Source organism: Chrysemys picta, chromosome 2 (assembly GCF_011386835.1).
Source record: "Chrysemys picta bellii isolate R12L10 chromosome 2, ASM1138683v2, whole genome shotgun sequence".
Classification (NCBI taxonomy): domain Eukaryota; kingdom Metazoa; phylum Chordata; order Testudines; family Emydidae; genus Chrysemys; species Chrysemys picta.
Genome location: NC_088792.1, coordinates 182,862,788 through 182,887,504, shown reverse-complemented (window position 1 = coordinate 182,887,504; position 24,717 = coordinate 182,862,788). Strand labels below are relative to the sequence as shown.

The window sequence follows — 24,717 nt, the reverse complement described above, 5'->3', positions numbered from 1 at the left end:
CTCCTATCATCCTGGCTTTCATGGCAACTTCCAGAGGATTGTGAAAAGAAAAATACATCCCTTTATTGCTATTTTAGCAGAGCCTGGTTACTGGATTAGTTGTTTGTGCACAAATTTTGCTTTCATAGGTACTGAATGCATCTGTTCCCATTCTAAGAAAAGATGTTTCATGACAATGGCTGCACATATCTTTTTCTAATAGTTTTAAATGTAGAAACTGTATCTTCCTTTCTGAAGGCAGATTCTGGCTTCATTTACTAGAGTGCCCTGTTTAAATTTTCTTCCAAGTAGTCTTTGGTTTTAATCAAGTGCTAAAACTAATGAGAATAGCATGTGTTAGGGTGTGCCATTTGCATGTTTCCCTTTACAGTTGAACTGAGATGTAAAATTAATATTGAGCTGTGTGATTAGTTGGTGTATGTGTTAACAGAATGAAAATCTAGAAGCTGTGTGTTCTACAGCAGTAACAATTGCTCTTTCAAACACACAGAATATGGTAGAAAATAAGGGTCAGATGGTGTCTGTTTTTATTAAAAGATAAAATTACGTGATATTGATTTTTATCTGATACTTAATTGTCACTTAATAGCTTTGTTGTTTTTCTGTTATGTCTTCAAAATTTAGTTACCCATACAGTGAAAGCAATGAGTAAAACATAGTACACTGAGAAAATTCCAGAAAATTGTGATATTTATATGCTGGGCTAAGCTTAATACTTCCATAACAACCACTCTGCAGCAGCTGCTCTGAAAAAAGTGGGAGGAACCAAGCTAGCTCTCGCACAAGGCGTGCGATGGAACTCAGTAGTGGACTGTTTTGAGCACTATATTAAGAACTGGCCTAATCTGATGACAGTTTGTGAACAAAATCATGAAAAAATAGATGGCACTGTCACAGCCAAAGTTCTCAACATTGGGCTTAAGAGAAATGTTGAGCATATGCTGAGTACCCTGAAGCCTATTTCTGTAGCCTTGAACAAAATGCAGGGAAATAGCTGTTTTATTGCTGACGCTGTTGAAATTTGGAAGGAACTGAGTGAGACCTTAAAAAGAGAAATATGCAATGACAGAGTTAAATTACAAGCATTAAAATAACGAATGGGACAAGCACTATCTCCAGCTCATTTTCTTGCAAATATTCTCAATCCTCAGTACCAGGGTCAAACCTTAACTGCTGAAGAAGAGGAGTTGGCTATGACATGGACTTCCAGTAGTCATCCTTCCGTAATGCCAACTATAATAAACTTCAGAGCTAAGGATGAACCATTCAAGAAATACATGTTTGCTGATGATTTAAAGAAAGCCACACCAGTGAACTAGTGGAAGTCACTTAAGCACTTGGATTCGGAGACTGTTGAAGTGATGATCTCACTTTTAACAGCAGTAGCTTCTTCTGCCGGTATAGAAAGAATATTTTCTTCCTTTGTACTAATTCATTTCAAATTGAGAAATTGTTTGGGACCTGAAAAAGCAGGAAAGCTTTTTTTTCTTTTCCAGATTATGAACAAACAGGAAAATGAAGGTGAAGATGACTGAGTTAGCTGCAGAAGCCAATATTTTAAGTTTCTCACGTTGACCTGGCTGACAGTCAATTTAATTTTTGTTTTTAAATATTTTATTTAACTATTTTAGTTAAAAACAATTTTTACAAAAACAAACCTGATTTTAAAAAACTTGAATGTTTAAATTCAAAAATTCATATACTTGTTTTGTTAAAATATTTTGTTGCTGAAGAAAAAAATCCAGAATACATAACCTTGTTGTTTTAGTTAAATAAAACAATTTAAATGTCTGTCTGGTGATGTTCTCTTCCTAATACAGCATGGCAAGAAAATCCTCCAAACGTTAAAGATTAACCTGTTGAATTGGAGATATTTATGAAGTCATTGGGAGATGAACTATCTGCTTCAGTTACCTTTGGTAAATGAAATAACCAAACAATCATTCATTTTCTGATATAGCTGTAAAACTAATCTGAAAAGTTTTTTCCAAAATAAATCACTGTTTAAAAATGTATAGTGTGTACCTTTTTAAAAAATGAAACCTACATCTTGCTCTGAGTTGTGAAGAATATGTATTAAGATTATAACAACCAACAAGAATACACGTTTATGTAGAAATCCATGATTAAATCGAGTCTTCCTGACTAGTGATTTAAATCAAATCCATCCTCACAGTGTGAGCTTAAAGGCTGTATTTATGTCTGAAAATTTTGTACCTGTTCTTGTTAGAAGTAATACTTCAGATTGCAGAAAGAGATTTGAGAGAGAGAGATCTCATTTGTGATGGTCTTACTTGGTATGTGAAATAATACTTTGTGTATAGTTAGTTTCTCAATTAGTCAGGCCGCAATCCAGTAAATGAATCATACTCATGAAAGATGTCTATACAGATTGGACCATTAGTAATTGGACCATTAGTAATTTTTCCCTCTGTGTAGGCCACACACACAGCAGTAGGAGTGAGAGAAACATCTAGGGCATGTCTATAGAGCTCATGGCAGCGAGCCTCTCAGCTGGGTTCATAGACTTGGGTTTGTGGCGCTCACACTAGCACTGTAAAAACTGCTGTGTAGACAGCATTTTGAAGTGATAGCTTGGGCTCTGAAGCCTAGGGAGGAGGATGGATTTAAGAGCTCTAGCCCAAGCCACAACTTCAAGGTACTTTCTATACACCTATTTCTAGAGCAGTAGTGTAAGCCCCACCAGCCCAAGTCTATCAACCTGGGCTAGGAGGCATGATCTGCAGGCAGTGTAGACATACTCCTAAAGACAAAAGTGACTGCAAAATGAAAATAACTGACAGGGGAACTCAGGGTCAGGTTTAGAATCTAAAAATGCTTTCAGCATTTGTAAAAGCTGACTCTATTTCAGTTTGACACTATCCTTTTAAGAATCTCAAAATTAACTTATTTTAAACAAAATGTTTAGTTTAGAGATTACGCTGAAACTTTCTTCTGACAGACCAGGATTAAAGCAGGTTAGAAACTGTGTATGATCTCTTTCACTGGGCTCTTGCACTACAGTTGTTAAAAATTACATATCTTTTCTGTAAGAGGTATAGAACTTTCAGGGAAGTAATTCCTGTCTGAACTAGAGCATATCTCTTAGAAAAAGGTCCAGTCTTGATTTAAAAATTGCCAGTGATGAAGAGTCCATCTCAACCATTTGTAAATTGTTCTAGTGGTTAATTACCTTCCCTGTTAAAAAATTGTAGGCTGAATTTGTCTAACTTCAACTTCCAGCCACTGGATCTTGTTATTCCTTTGCTAGACTGAAGACCCCATTGCAGTATTGCCAACCTCAGAGATCAAAAACTGTAAATAACACCCCCGCAAAGAGATGGAAAAAATCATGGTATTGCCGCAAAAAAATCATGAGTTCTTTTAAACAATCAAATCACGTTTTTCAGTATGTCTTTTGACTTTTTAACTCCCCTCAATACCTCTGCCAATGTGTGAGATAATTTCAGGTTGATGTACACCCAAAAGCAAGCCCCGCCCTGGTTGCTCAGATGGAGACTCTCTCCTTGGTCTTAAGATAGGGCAACTGCCATCTATTTCCTATTGCTGTCTTGACCCAGGAGCAACACTTTTCTGCTTCCTGCTGCTTGGGTATTCTGTATGTTTTTATACAGCTCTGAAAAGGAAGTCTGTGGCCATTGTCTTTAGCAAGCATGGGAACCCAGTGTAAAATGTTCACATCCCATTATGAAACTTCTGGAATGCTCTTTGGAATATTGAGAGTTCCATGCCTTTTTTTTTTTTTTGCAATGTCCATAATTTGTTACTCAAGTAACTAGATTAGTTATTTGGGGCAGTTTTTTGGTCTGTTTTTGCTATCAAACTTTTCTCTATTGTAGGATGCTCTAGGAGGTGACCTGGCTCCTCTTTGCATGGGTAGCAGTGGATTCAATGAATATAATAATTCAGTCAGGATAATTAGATTAATTTCTGATGATGCTTTACCACTTTTTACATTCCAGATCTTTTTTTTTTTTTCACCTTTACTCTTAGATTTTCTGTATCTACTCTACTCTGCTAGCTAGAGGAAGCTCCCTAATCGACTCATGAATAAGAAGCAGATTTGCCAGTTGAATCACTTCTCTGAAGAGGATCATGTTTAACACTTCCATGGCTCAATTTCTCTAGTTAATTCTGTGCATAACTTGAAATTTCACAAACAAACTCATGTTTGAATAACTTGGTTAGAATACTCGAATAACTTGGTTAGAATACAGATGGTTCCTGGAATTTAAAGATCAGTGTATGAATACCTTTGCATACTTGAATATTTGCCAGAAGTTGAGCCCTAACTAGCAGGAAAAACTTCAATTCTGACACCAATTATTTTCCTCCAAAGAACTACTCTTACTTTATTCCCAAGTCAGGAAGAAGTTTTTGTTTGACTCAGAAAATGGTGATTCCAGATTTTTGATCCAAAGTTGAAGGAGATTTTGAAAAGCATAGGCTTCTTTGTCGAGACACCAGACTGTCTTGATGTAATTAAGGAATTGGTTCTGAATCAAGCTTTGAGAAGCTATATCTTGTATTTCAACTCCTCTAAAAGTTTCATAACTTTCACATTTTAATATTAAATGAGTTTAGTACAATTGTTGCAATAATTACCAAAAGAATTAAAATAAAAAAAACTCAAAGGACTTTGTAAACTATCTTCAAGGCCTCAAGTTCTATCAATATTTTGATCAGGGTGCGAATATAATATATAATTTTAATTCTTAACACTTTATGTACACACATCCTCAATAATTAAACAAAACAAACAAAAACTACTCTATTCATAACCTACATGTAAGTAGTGGTTTGGACTCTTGTACTCTCTTAAGCAGCAGAGTCAATGCAGTTCAGCTGCATTATGAAAGGTTGAGCAGGGCTATGGTCTTTTCTGATTGGGAAAAGGCAGTGTACATTCAATCTTCAGAGCACAGCAGAAAGTGATGATTTAAAAGATATTAAAACTATGCCAGGTACTTGAAAATTGTTCCATTCAAGGGTTGTTCATTGCTTCACAGAAATAATTTTATCTTGGGTAACAGAGGCAATTATATAAATGTATATAGGACAGCATGGGAGTTCTATTCTTATTGAAGATCTTCTCATGTACAGGGTAATGTCAAAGATTACCCTAGCCCAGATTTTTTTTTTTTTTGGTATTGCTGTGCTCAGCGTTGCAACACCTAAATCTCATTTTCTAAAGGGATTTGGGCACTTGAGTCTAAATCCCATTGACTTTAGAAATCTGTTTAAAACACTTCACTATGGATTTAATAAAGTGCTTTCCACAAGCACCAGAGTCCTTTACATGACCCTTAATATGGAGTAGGAACAAGACTTAGAAAAATAGTTTAGAATTTTGTTTTGAACTGATAAAATAAGTCATCAAAACAGGCCTCACAGAAGTTTTACAAACCTGGGATGATTGTAGGCAAAGCTGCAGTACTGTAGTTAATGGTATTAACTTATTAATTAAGACAGCAAACAAACATACATTACAGGGAAGCACATATATGGAAACGAAATCATGTAAATAAGGTGGAAATCAAATGGATGACCTTCAATAAGAGTCATGTTCATAAAATAGAAATGTAAAAATGGGGATAGCCAATGAAAGTACTTGAATAATGCAGTTTCTTGACTTGAACAAAACAACTGTACAACAACATTTCTATGCGGTCTTGTCAGTGCTTTTATTTCTTCTTCTGATGCAAATGTGACAGGTGACACAGCATTATAAATCACTGTTATGTTCCTCAGGTGATGATTAATGGTTGTTGTGAATTCCATTAGTCGGTGGAAATTGTGACCTGTATTTTAGTTGTGGTAAATATTCACTACAGAAGAGGTTACTGTTGAATTAAGGTTGTAAATTCAAACACACACACACACACACGCAACAGAAAATGCTTTTCCTTCATAAAACTTACTGCAACTCACTGTATTTGCACCAATCTTCCAAATATAGGTTGTGTTGGATTCCTTACAACATTTTGTAACCACTACCTACAACTGCCTTGCTTATTTGGGTTCAAGAGTTCCTTGGGAGGTGGGGATCAAGAGTAGTTTGGAAATTGGGAAAGATTGGGCGCTTGTTATGAGCACAAGGGGATTGACCTTTCTCTGGGGATGAGTGCTGGTTTATATAAAATAAGAGTTTGACAGGGGAGAGTGGGTTAGGGTTTGTCATGTGGGCCAGGAGGGTTTGGCTAGAAAGTGGCCTGGAGGCTTGTTACTTTGGGCGAATAGAGTGAAGAGAGTTTGACAGCTGGGATGAACTTTAGGAGATGGATTTGTCATGCCCTTTTGGAAAAATCCTAGGGAATTTAGTAGGGATGAAACCAATAGGGCTTACCTAGGGTTCAACAGAAATTACTATTAAATTTCGTAGAGTAATATTATAGGGCTTTTGAACCATCCTAAGATTAAATTCTATGGGTTGATCTACAACACCAGTGGAAAGGTTACCATATTTTCAAAGCAAGATGCAAACAATCTATTTCTTTCATTATAAATGAACCCTTTTATGCAGTGTCTGGATAATGAACAATATGTAAAATAAAACCTTGTTGACCAATAACAACATTGGGAAAGTGTCATCTACCATAGAACTACATAGCACTTCCATAAACACCAAGCAAAGAGATGAGGCCAACAGCCCTGGTGGTCTCTGTGGGAAAGTGATTTTCAGATTTCTGTGGACTTTTCTGAGTACCCTATTTCCAGCCCGCATGCTTTTGACTCTCAAGATAAACAACAAGTATCCCCAGCTTTTGTGGTGGAATCATATGGTTTGTGAAACACTTTAAGACTCTTCTGGATAAAAGATTTCATTTTTTTCTTATAGTAAAAACAAATTACATGTTGACACAGTTTGTAAAGATTTAGTTACAGTGGGTTAGTTAAGTTCGTAGACTATACAGAGGACTTCACTATGCTGGTGTGTGTCTCTGTACTGTGCTAGTCTGTGTTTATAATTTAAGACCTTATGTTCTAAATCTCACATGTTCTTTATACACAGGCAGACATGGTTAATCTATGTCTGGTTCATCTGTTTGAATATCCAAGAGATTTAAGTGGTAACTAATTGTATAGCATATTATATGTATGGTATTATACACTCTTTTAATCTGAATAAAAATGGATTTTGGACATTGATCTGTTGAATTACTGTTTAAGAGACCATATCAGCCTGTGGTCAGCTGACCAAGAAACAATTTGGGTTTTATTTTCTTGTTTTTGAGCAAATATGATCTTCCAAACAGTTCCTTCTAACAAGTTCTGGCACATACTACTATTTAGCATATGTGCGACTTACCTTAGGTGGCATGTGACCAGGATTCATCACCAAATTTGGTTGGCTGGTTGGATCATTAGCTTCCCTGGGCTGGGTACTGACAGGGAGTGCGAAGTGAATGCTGATCCATGCCCCCCTTTGCACATACTGTAATAGAAAATTGCATTGGTTCTAAGCAATGACACAGTATCAAAGTTTCTATTATATGTATGTGCATATTTGAAAGTCATTGTTCTGCTGTCAGTAAAAGAATGATGCAGTGATGCTCCTCAAAGAAATTGAAAAGCAACTAGCCAAAGACTCAAAAACTACCAGCAAAAAATTTAAGTACATCAGAAGCAGGAAGTCTGCCAAACAATCAGTGGGGCCACTGGATGAATGAGGTGCTTAGGGAGCATTCGAGGAAGCTAAGGCCATTGTGGAGAAGCTAAATACATTCTTTGAATCAGCCTTCACTGCAAAGGATGTGAGGGAGATTCTCACGCCCTCACCATTCTTTTTAGAACCCAGAGAAGAGCAACAAAAATGATTAAAGGTCTAGAAAACATGACCTATGAGGGAAGATTTGAAAAAACTGGGTTTGTGTAGCCTGGAAAAGAGAAGACTGAGAGGGGACATAACAGTTTTCAAGTGCATAAAAAGTTGTTACAAGGAGGAAGGAGAAAAATTTGTTTTTCTTAACCTCTGAGGATAGGACAAAAAGCAGTGGGCTTAAATTGCAGCAAGGCAGGTTTAGGTTGGACATTAGGAAAAACTCCCTAACTGTCAGAGTGGTTAAGCACTGGAATAAATTTCCTAGGCAGGTTGTGGAATCCCCATCATTGGAGATTTGTAAGAGCAGGCTAGATAAATACCTGTCAGGGATGGTCTAGATAATACTTAGTCCTGCCGTGAGAGCAGGGGACTGGACTAGATGACCTTTCGAGGTCCCTTCCAGTTCTATGATTCTATAATAGAGGAGGTTTTGGAGCAAATTGATAAATTAAACAGTAATAGGTCATCAGGACGAGATGATATTCACCCAGGAGTTCTGAAGAATCTCTCATGAAATTGCAGAACTAACAACTGTGATATGTAACCACCATTTAAATAGGCTTCTGAGACTGGAGGATAGCTAATGTGACACCAGTTTTTAAAAAAGGCTCCAGAGTAGGGATGTAAATATTGGTTTAAAAGGTTAACTAGTTAAACAATTGAAATTATATCATGTAACTGATTAACTGTTAACTGAGGTCACTCCGGCTGGGATTGCGCCGCCCGGGGCTGGGGTTGGGCCGCCCGGGGCCAAGGTTAACGCTTAAGGTCACTTAATGGTAAGCTTAATGCTTACTGGTTTAACCTTTTACATCCCTACTCCAGAGGTGATCCTATCAATTAGAGGCCGGTAAGCCTAACTTCAATACCAGGCAAAGTGGTTGAAACTATAGTAAAGAACAGAACTATCAGACACAGATGAACATGATTTGTTGGGGAAGAGTCAGTGTGGTTTTTGTACAGGGAAATCATGCCTCACCAATCTATTGGAATTCTTTGAGGGGGGGCTCAACAAACATGGACACTGGTGATCCAGTGGATATAGTGTACTTGGACTTTCAGAAACCCTTTGACAAGGTCCCTCACCAAAGGCTCTTAATCACAGAAAGCAGTCATGGGAGAAGAGGGAAGGTCATCTCTGGGTTCAGTAACTGGTTAAAAGACAGAAACAAAGGGTAGGAATAAATGGTCGGTTTTCAGAATAGAGAAAGCTAAATTGCGGTGTCCCCCAGAGGTCTGTATTGGGGCCAGTACTGTTCAGCATATTCCTAAATGATCTTGAAAAAGGGGTAAATAGGGAGGTGACAAAATTGGCAAATGATACAAAATTACTCAGTGTAGTTAAGTCCAAAGCAGATTGCAAAGAGTTACAAAGGGATTTCACAAAACTGGGTGATTAGGCAACAAAATGGCCGATGAAATTCAATGTTGTTAAATGCAAAGTAATGCACATTGGAAAACATAAACCCAACTATACATACCAAATTATGGGTTCTTAATTAGTTGTTACCACTCAATAAAGAGATCATGGAGACATTGTGGATAGTTCTCTGAAAACACCTGCTCAATGTGCAATCAAAAAAGCTAACTATGTTAGGAACCATTAGGAAAAGGATAGATAATAAGATGGAAAATATAATTCCACAATATAAATCCATGGTATGCCCGCACCTTGAATACTACAAGCAGTTCTGGTCATCCCATCTCAAAAAAGATCAATTAGAATTGGAAAAGGTACAGAAAAGGGCAACAAAAATGATTAGGGGGATGGCACAGCTTCCTTGTGAGGAGAGATTACAAAGACTGAGTCTTCATCTTAGAAAAGAGACGACTAAGGGGATATGATAGAGATCTATAAAATCATGACTGGTGTGGAAAAAGTAAGTAAATGTTTATTCCTTCACATAACGCAAGAACCATGCGTCACTGAATGAAATTAATAGGCAGCAGGTTTAAAACAAAAGGAAGTACTTCTTAACACAATGCAAAGTCAGCTTCTTGAACTTGTTGCCAGGTGATAAAGGCCAAGACTATAACAGGGTTCAAAAAAGAATTAGATAAATTCATGGAGGATAGGTCCATCAATGGCTATTAGCCAAGATGGTCAGGGAAGTAACCCCATGCTCTGATTGCCTGAAGCTGGAAGTGGACAGCAGGGGATGGATCACTCAGTGTCTGCCTGTTCTGGTCATTCTTTCTAAAGCACCTGGCATTGGCCACTGTCAGAATACAGGATACTGGGCTAGATAAACCAATAGTCTGACCCAGTGTGGCTGTTTTTATGTTCTTAAGTGGTACAATTTCATAGAAAGTAGAGAGCGAGGAAAGGAGAATTGTCACCATGCCTTGGTGGGTCACAACTGAGAATACCAAATTCAGGATAAACTCCTGAGAAATAGGGCAGACACACCCCAAAATGGGAGGTTATTCTCCCTTAAGATCTACCAAACCAGCAACAAAAGTAAACTTTTGTTTCACCATACTGGCTAACAAGAAGTCAGAAAAGCAGTTTCCTGAGGCATTTCAGTTCTGGATTCAACACCCAGGCACTAGACTTAAAGATGAGTGGTTCTTTAAAACCAATTTAATCAAATAAAAGTTCTTTTGATCCCAAAGGACCAGCCACATACCCAGGTCAATATATAACTCCGATCTTACCCAAAAATCATGCTGTTGCCAATCCTTTAGTATCTAAAATCTAAAGTTTTATAAGAAAGAAAGAAAGGTGAGAGTTAAAATTTGGTTAAAGGAATTAAATGCATACAATAATTGCAACATTCTTTATTCAGGCTTGTAGCAGTGATGGAATAAACTGCTGGTTTAAGTCAAGTCTCTGGTTGCTTTCAAATCATTGGAAGGTTCTCAGTCCTTTGGTTAGAATGCTCTCATTAGTAAAGTCCATAGTCCAGAGGCTTGAGCCAGAAATAGGCAAAATTGAGATGTTTCCAGCGCCTTTTATAGCTTCTGCTATGTGGAGGGAAATCCATTATTTCAAACAAAGCCCTCAGCACAGCTAGTGGAAAATTACATGAAAAAGATGGAGTTTGGAGTCAGATGGGCAAGTCACATGAGAAGCCATTACCTACACCCAGACCAACATTCACAGGACAGTCCATTCAGTGTAGGTGGGCATCTTCCATTATGAGTTAAGTGTCCTTTTGATGAGCCACTTAACTTGAATAGTTCCTTCACAGTGTGCGGGCTAAACACCTGGTTGGTATTTCCCAGAAGCAAACACATTAGAAATACAGGTAAAGAGCTAATACTCATAACTTCAGATACAAAAATGATGCATGCATACAAATAGCATAATGTCAAGTATCACAGGGGTAGCCGTGTTAGTCTGGATCTGTAAAAAAGGATAAATGGACACAAGTCAGATATCAGGAATGGCAATATACAAAAACCTGTAGGAGAACATTTCAACCTCCCTGGCCACACAATAGCAGATGTAAAGGTAGCCATCTTACAGCAAAAAAACTTCAGGACCAGACTCCAAAGAGAAACTGCTGAGCTTCAGTTCATTTGCAAATTTGACACCATCAGATCAGGATTAATCAAAGACTGTGAATGGCTAGCCAACTACAGAAGCAGTTTCTCCTCCCTTGGTGTTCACACTTCAACTGCTATCAGAGGACCTCACCCTCCCTGATTGAACTAACCTCGTTATCTCCAGACTGATTCTTGCCAGCATATTTATACCCGCCCCTGGTATAAATTATATGCATTACATGCATCCGACGAAGTGGGCATTCACCCATGAAAGCTTATGCTCCAATACATCTGTTAGACTTAAAGGTGCCACAGGACCCAAATAGCATAATGATATTCAGTGAATCATATCCTTTCCATAGACATTTTACATGCCACATTTTGTACAAGATTTGGTGCAATTATATAACAGTGGTAGCAACAATGATCTACGTGATCATAGTTTAATCAGATAACGTCACAGGAGATCACTAAAATGTGGGAAAAATCCATTTTTAAACACCTCATTCAGACTACCAAATTGAGAGTTGCAGGATTTAGGGAGTACAGAAACAAGACTACTTCTATATACCTCTAATGATAATTCAGCTGTGTTTTTTTTTTTTTAAAGCTGCATTGTACTTAAGACACATATGCCTTTTTCTCTTGTTTGTTTAGTATATTAAATTGATTGTCCTTGATCATATACTTGTGATATCTGTATTTCCTAACCTGCTCACTCTGGTAGATCGTGTGGCTATCTTCTTATCTGTGCTGAATTAAATATTGGAATTCAGATGCACAAAAATGCATTATGGAGATTTGCTTCAGAACACATTGTGTTGCCTACTTCAAAATGTACTTTATGAATTCCCTCTGACATCAGAAAATATCCTGGGTAGCAGAAAGCAGTTGGTGATTCAAGAAATCAATCAGTGCAATTTAACTTTTCTCTTGCGTAGTAAGCAAGTCATTTGCAGTCTTAGGGTATATATACACTACCCGCCGGATTGGTGGGCAGCGATTGATCCAGTGGGGATCGATTTATTGTATCTAGTCTAGACGTGATAAATCGACCCCCCCCCCCCCCGAGCCCTCTCCCGTCGACTCCTGTACTTCAGCGCCGTGAGAGGCGCAAGCAGAGTTGACGGGGGAGCGGAAGCAGTCATCTCACCGTGGTGAAGACCCCACAGTAAATCGATCTAAGTACGTCAACTTCAGCTACGTTATTCACGTAGCTGAAGTTGCGTAACTTAGATCGATCTCCCCTCTCCCCCCCACCCCCAGTGTAGACCAGGGCTTAGTAGTGGCAACAACCCCTGAACTTAAACACACTAGTCCATCTTGAGAAGCATCAGAAGGATTTATCATGCACTTAGTAGTGCATAGAATGCTTATGATAGCTATCTTATCATTCTGAATTCTTGGGCTAGCAAGATTTTCATTTGCATACTTCTGGAATCATGCCTACCTTTATTTCACATTGTCTCATATAGCAGTTCTTTCATGTTGTTACAAGAACCAGCAATCAAACTGCTGAATGGTTTTGTGTCAGTCCAATCAAGCCACCTTTTGTTTTTTTAATCTTTATTGCAGGTTTGTTCAATTGCCTGATCATGTGCAGTTGAAGAGAATCCATATTCGCTTTGATGTTGAACTATCCACTGTCCTTGAGTGCTGAGTTCTGTGTAGCGTTCTGGATGCTTCACCATTTCCAGATAGTATGACGGATGATGACACATGGCATAGCTCACCCAATAATAATCATGCCCTGGTTCTTCTCTTAAGTGGATAGCTGAAGGATGCAACTCCAGGTCCTACTCACTGGTTGCTGTCACAAAAAGGAGCAGGATTTGCACCATATCAATGTAAGAGCTCTAGAAGGCAAATGCTTGGTTCTCTTTGCTCTTCCTCTGGACAAAGTCTTCGTATTTCATGACCACATTGGTGAATTCATCAGCTCTATACAGAACATCAAATGAGTCAATGAGGAATGCTAGCTTCATTTTTTGATGACTTCTAGGTATTTGTTTGCTTAGTCCAGTGGTAATGATTTAAGGAAAGTCTGGAATCTCAGATGCTACTTGCTTTTATGTCGAAGTTTGTGTGCTCTCATATTGTGATTATAATGGTGACTATTCAGAGCACCATTAATTGATCCTTGGGTGACAACTTCTGACTCAATCAAGAAGTCACAAAGTCTTGCATCCACAAATCTTTTGCCAAGGACACCTAGAAATGATATCCAAGTATGGAATTCACCAAGCCACACTATCAAACATCTTGTGTAGTTATCAGATTTGTTGTGCTTTAGCATATATTGCTTGGTCAAAGGCCAAGACTACATGCTTAATTTCAAGATGATTAGCTATATCAGTACTTTATTTCAGAATAGTATAAACAGTAGACATCTGTTGGTGATGTCTCGATGACTAGAAAGCAATGGATAGCTGACTTCTTGAGAGTATTGTCATGTTGAAGAGTAGTAGGAAAACTTGTCCAGCCGAGGAGTGTACATGAGTTAGCATTGAGAGTCTCATAAAAATGTATGCCAGCTCAGTGCTGCTTCCAGGTTTGATCTGTACCTGTCAGCCTCTCTTGGGGTATGTGCATGATGACTCAGATGTTGTGGACCTCACATTCTGATGGTTGCTCTATCGCAAAATTAGGGAGTGCTTTAAAAGAACACACTTTTTTTGGTAGTGGGGCTCTCCCTAATGTTGGGGTTGAGTCAGTGAGTGGCTCTGCAGCATTATTCCATTTATATGGTGTGTGGTGCCATGCCCAGATAGTTTCTTCTCCAAAATCAATATTGATATCAGACTAGAACTGGTGGAGCCTTTTTGGCAAAGCCCAGTAGAACCTCTGTGACGCTGGCAGATCAGGGCTTCAGGCCAATTCACTTGTGTATTAGTATAGATCAAAATGTTAGAGTGTATTCAGGTGTTTAAACTTCATGAAAACTAGTGGAATGTTACTTGTATTGTCACTTATCTATTCCTGTTACAATGTAATAGCAAATATTTACATTGTGTATATCTCTGTAACTAAATAACCCATCAAAGAAATCTTGTGAAATGCTAATGAAGGACTTAAGGACTTGAATAGAAAATGCTAATTTCAAAGCAAGGGGCCATTATGTATGATGGTCGGAGGTAAAAAGATTAAGTGGATTTCTCACTTATCAAAGGAAAAGCCCACATGGATAGAGATACTGTTAGCTTGTCTTCTGTTAGAAGAGACCTTCATCTCTGAACTATTTGGACTCTTACATGGAAGTATATCAGCTGCAAAGCAGAGATCCCCAGAGACAATCTGGGTACCCTGAAAGACTTTTGGGAAATGGGTAGTTTATTACAACACTGCCACCATTTGTAATTACAAACTGTGACTTACCTGTTATATTTTACCAGCTTTAACCTCTCAATAACACTCATTTCCTTTTCTTAGCTAATAAACCCATAGTTAGTTTACTGTAGAATTGGCTGCCAGCGTTGTCTTTGGTGTAAGATCTGGAGTACCAGTTGATCTGGGGTAAGTGACTGGTCTCTTGGGAGTAGGAGCAACCTGATGTGGGTTTTTGTTTTTGTTTTGTTTTCTAGTTTAAATAACCTTTTATCACAAAGTCCAGCTTGTCTGGGTGGTAAGATAGACGGAGAATCTAAGGGCACTGTCTGTGACTCCCTGGTAAGACTGGTATAGTGATTCAGAAGTTAACATTTGTTACTGTTTTGGTGAAATCTAATTATAGAACATACCACCAGCTCGGGGTATCTGAACTGTTCTCTGAAGGTGTGCCCTGAGGTAGGCACTCACAGTTGTTAGTTTCTTCGGACAGCATGACAATCTCATCAGAATATTTAACAAGCTGTAGCTGAGCAAATTTGGCTTGTGTCATGGCTAATTATAGTATTCCAAGGTGCGCAGTGTTTCAGGTTGTTTAGTAGGGAGACCACTTCAGTTTCTGTCAAGTGTCTAATTGTCAATTCAAGGCAAAGGGATTTAGGTGTCTATTTTTGACTCTTGGGTACAAGGTAAACGGCATCTTGGCAAAATTATATGAGTTTTTAAGGTTCACATCATCTGGAAGATCAACATAGACAGCCAGTGTTCGTGCTTCTGATGCTTTAGTAATCCAGGTCATCAAAAGTTTAAACTTGACTTTACAGCATCAACAGTTAAATCAATTGATGTTGGTAGCCAGGGACAACTCATTCCAGACCTGTCAGCCAGTGTGCTCTTGATGATCAGTGCAGCATTTAACAGTTGACTGCACATCAGGAGCTGGTGTACTTACTGTTGATAATCTATGGGGTGGTAGATCAGCGTGTGGTTGAGAATGAATTCGGTCCTTTGCATTCCAAGTTGTCTCTGTATCTGTTCCTGCCTCTGATTGGATAAGGAAATCTGTTAATAAGCGTACTTGTTGACAGCGTGTCAGTGTACACCATTTCACTAACATTCTTATGGTGTGGTGAAAGATGAGCTGAAGGAAATCACATTTCAGTCTATCAACTGTGTAATACAAACACATGTATGATTTCTAAAAACAGGAGTCTCTAAAAGGACATTGATGGTAGTTGTAAGGCATGAGTCTTGCTATGGTGTTTTAAATTTATTTATTACTATTGTATTAAAAATTTACTACAAACTAGAAAAATACTGTGATGTTTACATTTCCATTTTTCTCTACCACGATTGTGGGCAAATGATTATGAAAAATGTCAGCCTATGGAATGCATCACTTACCTATAATTTGAAGCATCAAGACCTTCGTACTTTTTTACCATCTTGATGAAAATCTGGGTATGTCTTCACATTCACAATGCCTCCTAGTCTACAGTGAGCCTCGGGTGGATTATAGTGGCACAAAAAATCTTGTAGGCTTTGCTATACATCTGCTCAGCACAAGTAGGCTTATTCTTATCTGCTGACTTTGTCAAAAATCTTGTGTAGTCTCTGTAACATGTTTTATGATACTGAACTTCAACTGTCACATGATCTTGTTCTTGTATGTGAATGACAATGCTCTGATCCTCTTTCAGCTTTCCTGCACCTACAGTTTCTTGCATTTATGAATCACAATGATGTATCGTTCCCTTTTCTTGAATGTGATGCAGATGGCAGGAAGGACTGGTTCAGAAGCATGAATAGGAAGGCCAGATCTTGACCTTAATGTCGTCCAGGGGTTGGGCAAAGGTGTGGAACTGGTGTTGGAGGAGGTAGACTGTCCATCTTTCTCTTTTTCCTGTAATACTGACTACTGATTACAGCATTTTCTTGCACTCTGTGTTTTTTTGTCTGTAAAATGCCTATGGCAGGTAGGGTGGAACCTGCATCACTGGGGATGCTGTCATATTCTTTTGACAGGTGATCTTGAAATGAATCAGCAATGTATCGATTATCACCATTCAAGTCCAACTGTGCTTGAGCCTATTTATTTATGGTATTTATGCCACCTGACGTGTGTAAATGGTTAAATGGGCTCCTTGATTGAGGCTAGATGCAAATAACAATGGAAACCGGTTATAAAACTGGATTTCTTTTGAATCATAGATGATTAATTGGGATTTCTTGGTCTTCATCACCATCGTTGAGGGTGGCCATGTTGGTTGTGTATGAATACATTTGTTAATTAGTCAAATTCAAAGCCTCCAAGCTTTACTACAGTCTCCTCTTATGGCTGGTTCAGTATTGGGTCAACTTTCTAATATTTGCACACTGGATGCTGAAAAGTAAACAAAACACAATAAAAATCACACCAAGTCTTGGAAACTGCAATGAAAAGTCACTGCCTGAAAAGCTGCATAGTTGACAGTGTTCATTGCTGTGCTTGCTGTAGTCCATAAATATTAATTGTTGCTAGGAAAATGTGGTGGTGCTAGGTACAAACACTTTTTTATTGTGTTTCTACTCTTTTTTTGTTTGAAATTAAATTTATAATCATTTGAGACATCAAAACCACCCTGAAAGATGTAAAGACTTTGTGCTATTTTTCTACAGTGCTACAACAAAGGAAAATAAACTGTCATGAAAACACATGCAACTTTGAATATTTAGGAAGAAATTAATATCTTGCATTTGTAATCCAGATATTTTGCCTGGAGTTACAAAGGAACACATTAACAGCTATATTAAACAGTGAGTATTGCTGATGGTAAATCAGGAGTAGGGTAATGTTTTTTCCCCAGTAATTTTACCAAAATAGAGAGATGGCTGATTATTCACATTATCTGTTTGCATGATCAATAAGGAAAATTTTGGTGATAATATGCACTAGATGGACCAGACTTCTGGGCTTTTAAAACAATTTCAACTATAATTCAAAGATAAAATACAAGTTTTTTTGAGTATTTTAAACATGTTTTCACCCATGTATAATATAAGCTGTATGATTCTTTCACTAATCATTTCAATACATTTTTGAATATGTCAATCATTTTGAACCATCTCGGTCCCAGATTAGGCAAGTATTGTAGAAATTATAGCCAAAAATTCTTTAATCAGTATGGTTGACAACCGGGTAACTTTTGGATGTGCCATGATAGAAAACTGCGGGTTTTCTTGCAAAGAACCTTTAACGTAAGCTTGCTCAGGTTATTGCCTACATACAGTTGCATAGAATATGTTGTTGTGCTCCTCTTGCTGCAATGGAACAACACAATAATGAGCCTCACCATATGGCCTATTAGTGTAGACTTGGTGCAGGAGTTTTACAATTTTCTAGACCAACAGTGGAAGAATTGCTAAAAATTCTCAGTGTAGACAAAGCTTTAGTGTATGAACTTTTTCTAATGTGACAGTGCTGTCTGTCTCCCCTCTACAGTTGTCTGGTAACAATTGTGGAATGGTGTTCTAAACCTGGTTCATTTATATAGATTTTAATCCTGGTTTAGGCCACTTTTTGGCTCAAAAGCAAGCCACATGAGAACCATATTCTTTTATGCAGGGGAGGTCTGCAGACCCCTTATAATAGATCTTCTGTTGAATGTTGAGAGGCAGAACCAGACCTGTCAGAGCATGGTGAGGCTGGCTAGTTTCTGAGATCAGTTGCAATCTCGGGGTAGTGGGATGATAGTTACTGCTTCCTTTTTCATCGAAAGATAAATATGAAGTCAGATTAATGTTGCTGGTATTTAATATGAACTATAAGGTGTATTTTTAAAACATTTAAGAAAAGCAGGTATTGTTCTGAAGCAGGCTGTCAAATGTATTGGTTCAGCTAACTTTTGTTTAAAAAAAAAAAAAAAAAGCTACAGGGAACTGAGGCTTGCAAAATCCCTCTTAAAATAAACCACTTAAATTAGAAATGACTCTTCTCCCAGTTCCTATCTCCCCTTCCAAAAATCCCTTCAAAAAAATCAAATCAGAAATTGAAGTATTTTATTTGATTCAACATTTTGTTAATGGAGGAGCACTGGGAAATTGGGGTTAATCATGTCACAATAAAAATTAGTGTTACATAGGAAACACTGACATTCTCTAAGAGGCACACCTGGAGTGGATTTTTGTCCACCTCTCTCACATACACAAGTATAATGTAACCGTGTATAAGAGTGTAATAGCTTGTAATGGGATACATATTTTTATACGTGTATGTTTTTAAAATTGCCATTTTTGTCCAGTTTGAAATAGGGTGCGATGTATTTTGAGGCTAGTTGTGGTCCTTTTCTTTTCCTCCAAGTTTTGCTCTTTTAGAAAGTGGTTTGGCCCCATCTACACGGAAGGAATCAACTGTTATTTGTACAAGTAGAATAGCACCATTGTAAGCAGCACCAATGCAGTGTATCCACATTAGCCATACCACCTGGAACTCAGATGCTTCCCTAAAGCCTAGATCTTATCCTACTTGGTATTTTTGTTTTAAATAGTGAAGTAGAAAATAATCTGTCAAACTGCCTTTAATTTTCTAATTGCCATAATATAAATATTTTAACAATAAAATTGAGTTTGGTCACTTGTTTATATTGGTCACAGTCAAAGCTTCCTACCAGCTTTGTGTTTACTGCTTTGTTTTTAGCTGAGCTTCTATTTCCATGGAGCCTTCCCTTGCATCACGGTTCAGTCTGTGTTTGGCCTGACATGCATAGCCTTTATGGGAACAAAAGGTCCTGGAAGATTGGTCTGAAGTTGAAGCAGGATTCCTGGTTATCTCTCTTGCCAGTTTTTTTTATCATGCCATTAAGGAAACAATTGCTCTTGCTGATAACGATTTTTTCAGATGCCTTCTTTGTTTAGGAGGTGTTTGGAAATAATTACAGCATATTTGTACTGCTGCTTCTCTAAAAATCTTCTGGAAATATATTCATTATCCATCGTGTATTGGTTAAAGTTCTGTTCCTCAGCATGTTTAAACCAACACGAGGAACCTTTGTGAATTGTATAGGTTTTTTGACTGCTGCGAGTTAATCATTAATGTGTAGTAATATATGGTGTCATTAACTTTCTGTTAAAGTTGTTAGATGGTAGGGATATGACTAAGGACATCCCAGTTATAAAAGGAGTATTGTTGCAATTCAAATAGAGATGTATTGCGATACAATGCAATTCATGTTTTTTATTTTTATACAAAGCATTGGGTGTTTCCCCTTGGTGAGTGGACTTGATGTTCTGTGCATCCCTTCCATTCCTATTTAAAAAAAATAAAAATAAAAAAAAATCATAGCTTTAATTTTTGTCTCCTTTTGTCTGTCACACTTTACTCTCACCCTTCTGTATATAGCTATCCATCCTGCCACCTGGAGGAAGACTGAAAGTGCTTGCATTCTCACCCAGCACTAATCCCAAGGTGTCTGGAAAAGTCACTAGGGGATGACATAGTTTACCCTTTCACCATCCTAATCTTTTGATTGTTGCTATGGCAATTATTGTAATGTCAAGTGACTTCACTCTGTGATCAAATAAGAGGAGACTATAGACTGAGAAGGAACAAGTTATTGTTTAAACACACACGACTTTGATAGCTAGCAAACTAAAATAAGTTAACTGGAAAATGTCTGTCAGTATATCAAATTGGTTCCTCAGTATGTCTCACATGGAATGTTAAACATTTTAAAACAATTTAGGTTTCAGTAGACAACAGATATTCTATTTTGTTGAATTGCAATAAGATTTAGGTATCCACTACTCCAAATAGCTGTTACCGACCTTTGCTATAAATAGACTTTATATTCAGATGGTATCGTGATTGTAAGGATGTGTTTTCTAAAAATCTATAAAAAGCTGTACATAGATCTGTCAGAAAAGACCTTCTGGTGATCATTTACTTGAAAGCTGAGGTGTATCTTCCTTTTCAGAGCCTTAATCATCATCTTTTATGCTGCAAATGCTCTGGTGTTCCATGACTTTGGGAATTGCTTCCCATTTGTCTCAAAGATCTACCTAGCATACCAGTCCCTGAAACAGCTTTAATTATAATCAAATAGAAGGTTATAAATTGTACCAGAATGCCAAGAAATTATTTTGGTGTTTGGGAGCCATCATTACTAAGCTAAAGAGCTTTCTGGGCGTTGCTCAGCTCCTTAAGCTGTTTCTCAATTCACACATTTATCAGGCAAAAATTTTAAAATGCTGTCTTTTTTTCTATTGTACTATATTCCAAATAAGTCTTAGATTTGCTCCCAAAAGACTTTGTTAATGCAGAGTTATGATTTCTTAGTGCCACCTCATGCCCTTGCAGACTCTGGAAGGGGGCTAAATTTAAACCTCTGAAAATCAGGAAATACAATGTTAAGGTAGGAGGTTGTATGACAGATACTATCTCTGTCCTCCTTTTGAGTGATGCCTCAACCTGTCTCTGTCAGATCATAGGAGTGTATCCTTCCTGAAGATATGGAGAATGGGGGAAAGTGCACAGGAGTAATGAAGGGAAACTCTATACTAGGATAAAAGGTGGATTGTTAGTACATATTTGACAATTTTGAAGTAGATAAGTCGTATTTCATTTTATTTGCTAAATTGATTGAGTTTAAAGCCTAGGGATGAGCCTTGGAATTTAGGTCGGGTTTAGCAAATAAGATCTAGTGAGGCATATCCTACACTCATCCACTTTGCCTAGTCCAGACAAACAACCAAAGTTGCTAGATGGTAACACTTGTTTGTTCCTGTCTTTGGATTTCTCTCTGGGACATCACCTTATGGTTAGCAGTGACTGAACTTTGTGGTGCACTGTGATGTGTCCCCCGACAACTAATAGTTATTAAGGCAATGATGCAGCCCAGAAGACAGAGAGGGTGCATCACAGTAAGGCCATGTCAACACTACACAGTTAAGTTGACACAAGGGAGCTTACATCAGCCTAACTGTGGAGGTGTACACACTGCAATGCTGCTTCTGCCGATTTAAATTTCCTGCTACGCCGACGTACTAAATCCATGTCGACGAGAGGCGTAGAGCTTAGGGTGATGTAGTTAGAAGTGATGCAGTACCAGTGTAGACATTGCATTGCTTATGCTGCCCTAAGTGGCCTCCAGGAGGTGTCAGACAATGCCCACCAGTTTGAACTCTGCTCCCCTGGAGTCTGATACACAGGCATGCACTCCTCCCCCTTGAAAGCCCTGGGAATTTTTGAAATTCCTCTTCTTGTTTGCTTGGTGTGGGCAGCTCACATAGTATCTTCCCAACTGACCTTACTGGCTCCCTGCAGCAAACACACTCAAGCCTGGTGTACACTGGAGTTGGTGGATCTGCTGGGTCTGTGGGGCGTGGAGGCTGTGCGGTCACAGCTCCACTCCAGCGGCAGGAACTTTGATACTCATGGGCAGATTGCTTATGGCATGGAAGAGAAAGGGGCATGATAGGGGGACACAGTAGTGCTGTGCAAAGATCAAGGAGCTTAAGCAGGCAAAGGAAGCCAATCGTCTGTTTGAAGTGTTGCCAAAAGCATGCTGCTTCTACAAGGAGCTGCTTGCCATCCTCGGCAACGACCCCACCTCCACCACCAGTAGCCCCGTGGATAATTTGGGGGGGGAGGGGAGTTGGAGACAGTGGCCAGTGGAGTGAACCCTGAGGACGATGTGGTGGAAAAGGATGGGGGAGAGGTGACAGGGACATCTGGTGGCGTGGCGTGGCGAGCCAGGACCTCTTTTTAACTCCAGAGGCGCCTGATGCAGGAGAGGGAAGCTCCGGTAAGTACTCATTGTGCTTTGGTACTGCAGGGAGACATGAGCTAGTGCCCTGCTTTTTTTAATCATGGTAGAAGAGAGATTGAAATAACTAACACAGGCACAGTTTGTATCTATTTCTCATACCCCTATGCAGCTAGGCAGAGGGGGCCCTGTGGAAAAATTTGTTTACACACACTGGGATGTCCCAGGAATCATCCACAAAGATCTCTAGGAAACTTACCTGGAGGTACTCTGCAATCCTCTGCTGCAGGTTTCTTGGAAGTGCTGCTTTGTTTCTTCTCCCACGATGGGAAACTTTTGCCGTGCCAATCAGTTACTTCTGCAGGCACCAAAGCAGCACATAGGCAAGCAGCATATGGATTTGGGTCTGCAGCTGCATGCATGCAGGAGCTGCATCCTTGCATCCTCTGTTAACCTCAGGAGCAAGATGATAGCTGCTGTCATCTCCTGCCTGTGGAAAACTGTGCCAGTATTCAGAATAGTGGCCCTAGATGCTTGTAGCGATAACCCTCTGAAATCCCCCCACCCTTTGTCCCATCTTGCCCATTCTCCCCTGGGCCAAACTTACCATGTCTGGGGCTCGCTCTGTGCTTCCTAAGGGAAAGTGAGAAGTGGTGTTTCTAACTTGTTTGGATCAAGGCTGTGAGTGCACTCTCAATAGTGCCTCTGTCTATTGTTTCTGTAGCTTCTGTAGATGTGGGTCTCCTTCTGCACACAGGTTGAATGGCTCCGTCTGATAGGAGATGAAACAGGAGGAGTAAAGGAGGCATATTCCAGGAGGTGCTGCAATCCTTCAGATTGTGAACGGAGAGCATGGAGAAGAGATGCTATCCATAAGAAACTGCGAATGGATAGCCAGGGTAGGAAACAGGCAGGAGTGGGTGATAAAGCTGCTCCGGGACCAAACAGACATGTTGAGGTCACTGATTGAACTGCAGGCAGAACACATCTGTACTTGCCTCCCTCTTCAGCCCATACAGAACTGCCTTCCATGCCCTCGCCACACTCCCCCCATTCCCCATTCTTTGAGTACCTCATGCACTTCACCCTGAGGGATGTGTTTCAGAATAACAGCTGGACATACACCTAGCTGTGAGAGCCTCATTTAAAAACGTGTTTTTGATTTTCAAGTTCTTTGCAGAACATAGAAATGTTTGCATCAGCATTGAATAAAAATGTGTTTCCTGAAAGAGAAGGAATCTTTGTCTCCTAGATATGGTGGTTGCTGCTGAAATTCATACACAGTGGCAATTGGTGCATTTGCATTGTAAAATTAATGCACAGACAGCAATTACACAGTGGTCCCCAAACTCTGGGGGGTGGGCCCCAGGGGGCATGGTGGGGCTGGGCCAGCCCCCATGGAGAGGGAGCGCTACTCACCCCACCCTGCCCCCAGCTCTGCTCCAGCCCAGGCCCTGTCCCCAGCTGCAGCCTTGGCTCCTGGCCCAGCCACAGCTCCACACCTGGCTATGGCCCCAGCTGCTGGCCCTGACTGTGGCCTGGCTGTGGCTCTGCTGCTGGCCCCAGTCCTGGCCACGACTCTGCTCCCGATTGTGGCCCCGGACCCACCCACAGCTCCAGCCCCGACTGTGGCTCAGCTCAGGGGGGCACGTACCAGGGTAAGGGGGGCGTGATGTAAAATTTTTGGTGACCACTGCATTGCAAGGTTCGTGCTGTATTGCAAGAAAACAATGCCTGGTTCAGTGCATTACAGAAACCCACATTACTGTGGCTCATTGTCAAAATACTCCTTTAAAGCCTCCCTGATTCGAATTAGCCCTTCTAACAGCCTTGGTATCTGGCTGCTCAAAAGCAGCAGCCACCCGATCCACCCCAACTCTCAACCCCTGCAGAATTTTCTCCCCCTTACCTGGACAAATGTTATGCAGAGGCACAATAGGTTGCTATGACCATGGGAATATTTTCCTCATTAAGGTCTAACCCAGGGGTTCTCAAACTTCATTGCTCCGTAACCCTCTTCTGACAACAAAAATTACTATACAACGCCAGGAGGGGGGACTGAAATCTGAGCCTGCCTGAGCCCTGACACTCCGAGCGGGGGGCACAGCCAAAGCCCAAGGGCTTCAGTGCCAGGTGGGGGCCTGTAACCTGAGCCCTGCCACCCAGGACTGAAGCCTCCAGGCTTCGCCTTTGGCCCCAGGTGGTGGGGCTCGGGCTTTGGCCCCGGACCCCAGCAAGTCGAACGCCAGCCCTGGTGCCCCCATTAAAAAGCGGTCATGACCCACTTTGGGGTCCCGACCCATGGTTTAAGAACCA

General features: G+C 39.7%; 1 protein-coding gene and 1 long non-coding RNA gene across 7 annotated transcripts in view; both read left to right on the top strand.

Moving 5' to 3' along the window:
- Positions 1–24,717, top strand: part of KIF13A (kinesin family member 13A) — a 205,976-nt gene that overhangs the window by 16,456 nt on the left and 164,803 nt on the right. The gene's annotated exons all lie outside the window — the stretch shown is intronic.
- Positions 1,267–4,034, top strand: LOC135981653 (uncharacterized). The gene is made up of 3 exons (XR_010598789.1): positions 1,267–1,398; positions 1,821–1,919; positions 4,015–4,034. It is a non-coding gene; the product is annotated as an uncharacterized LOC135981653 (long non-coding RNA).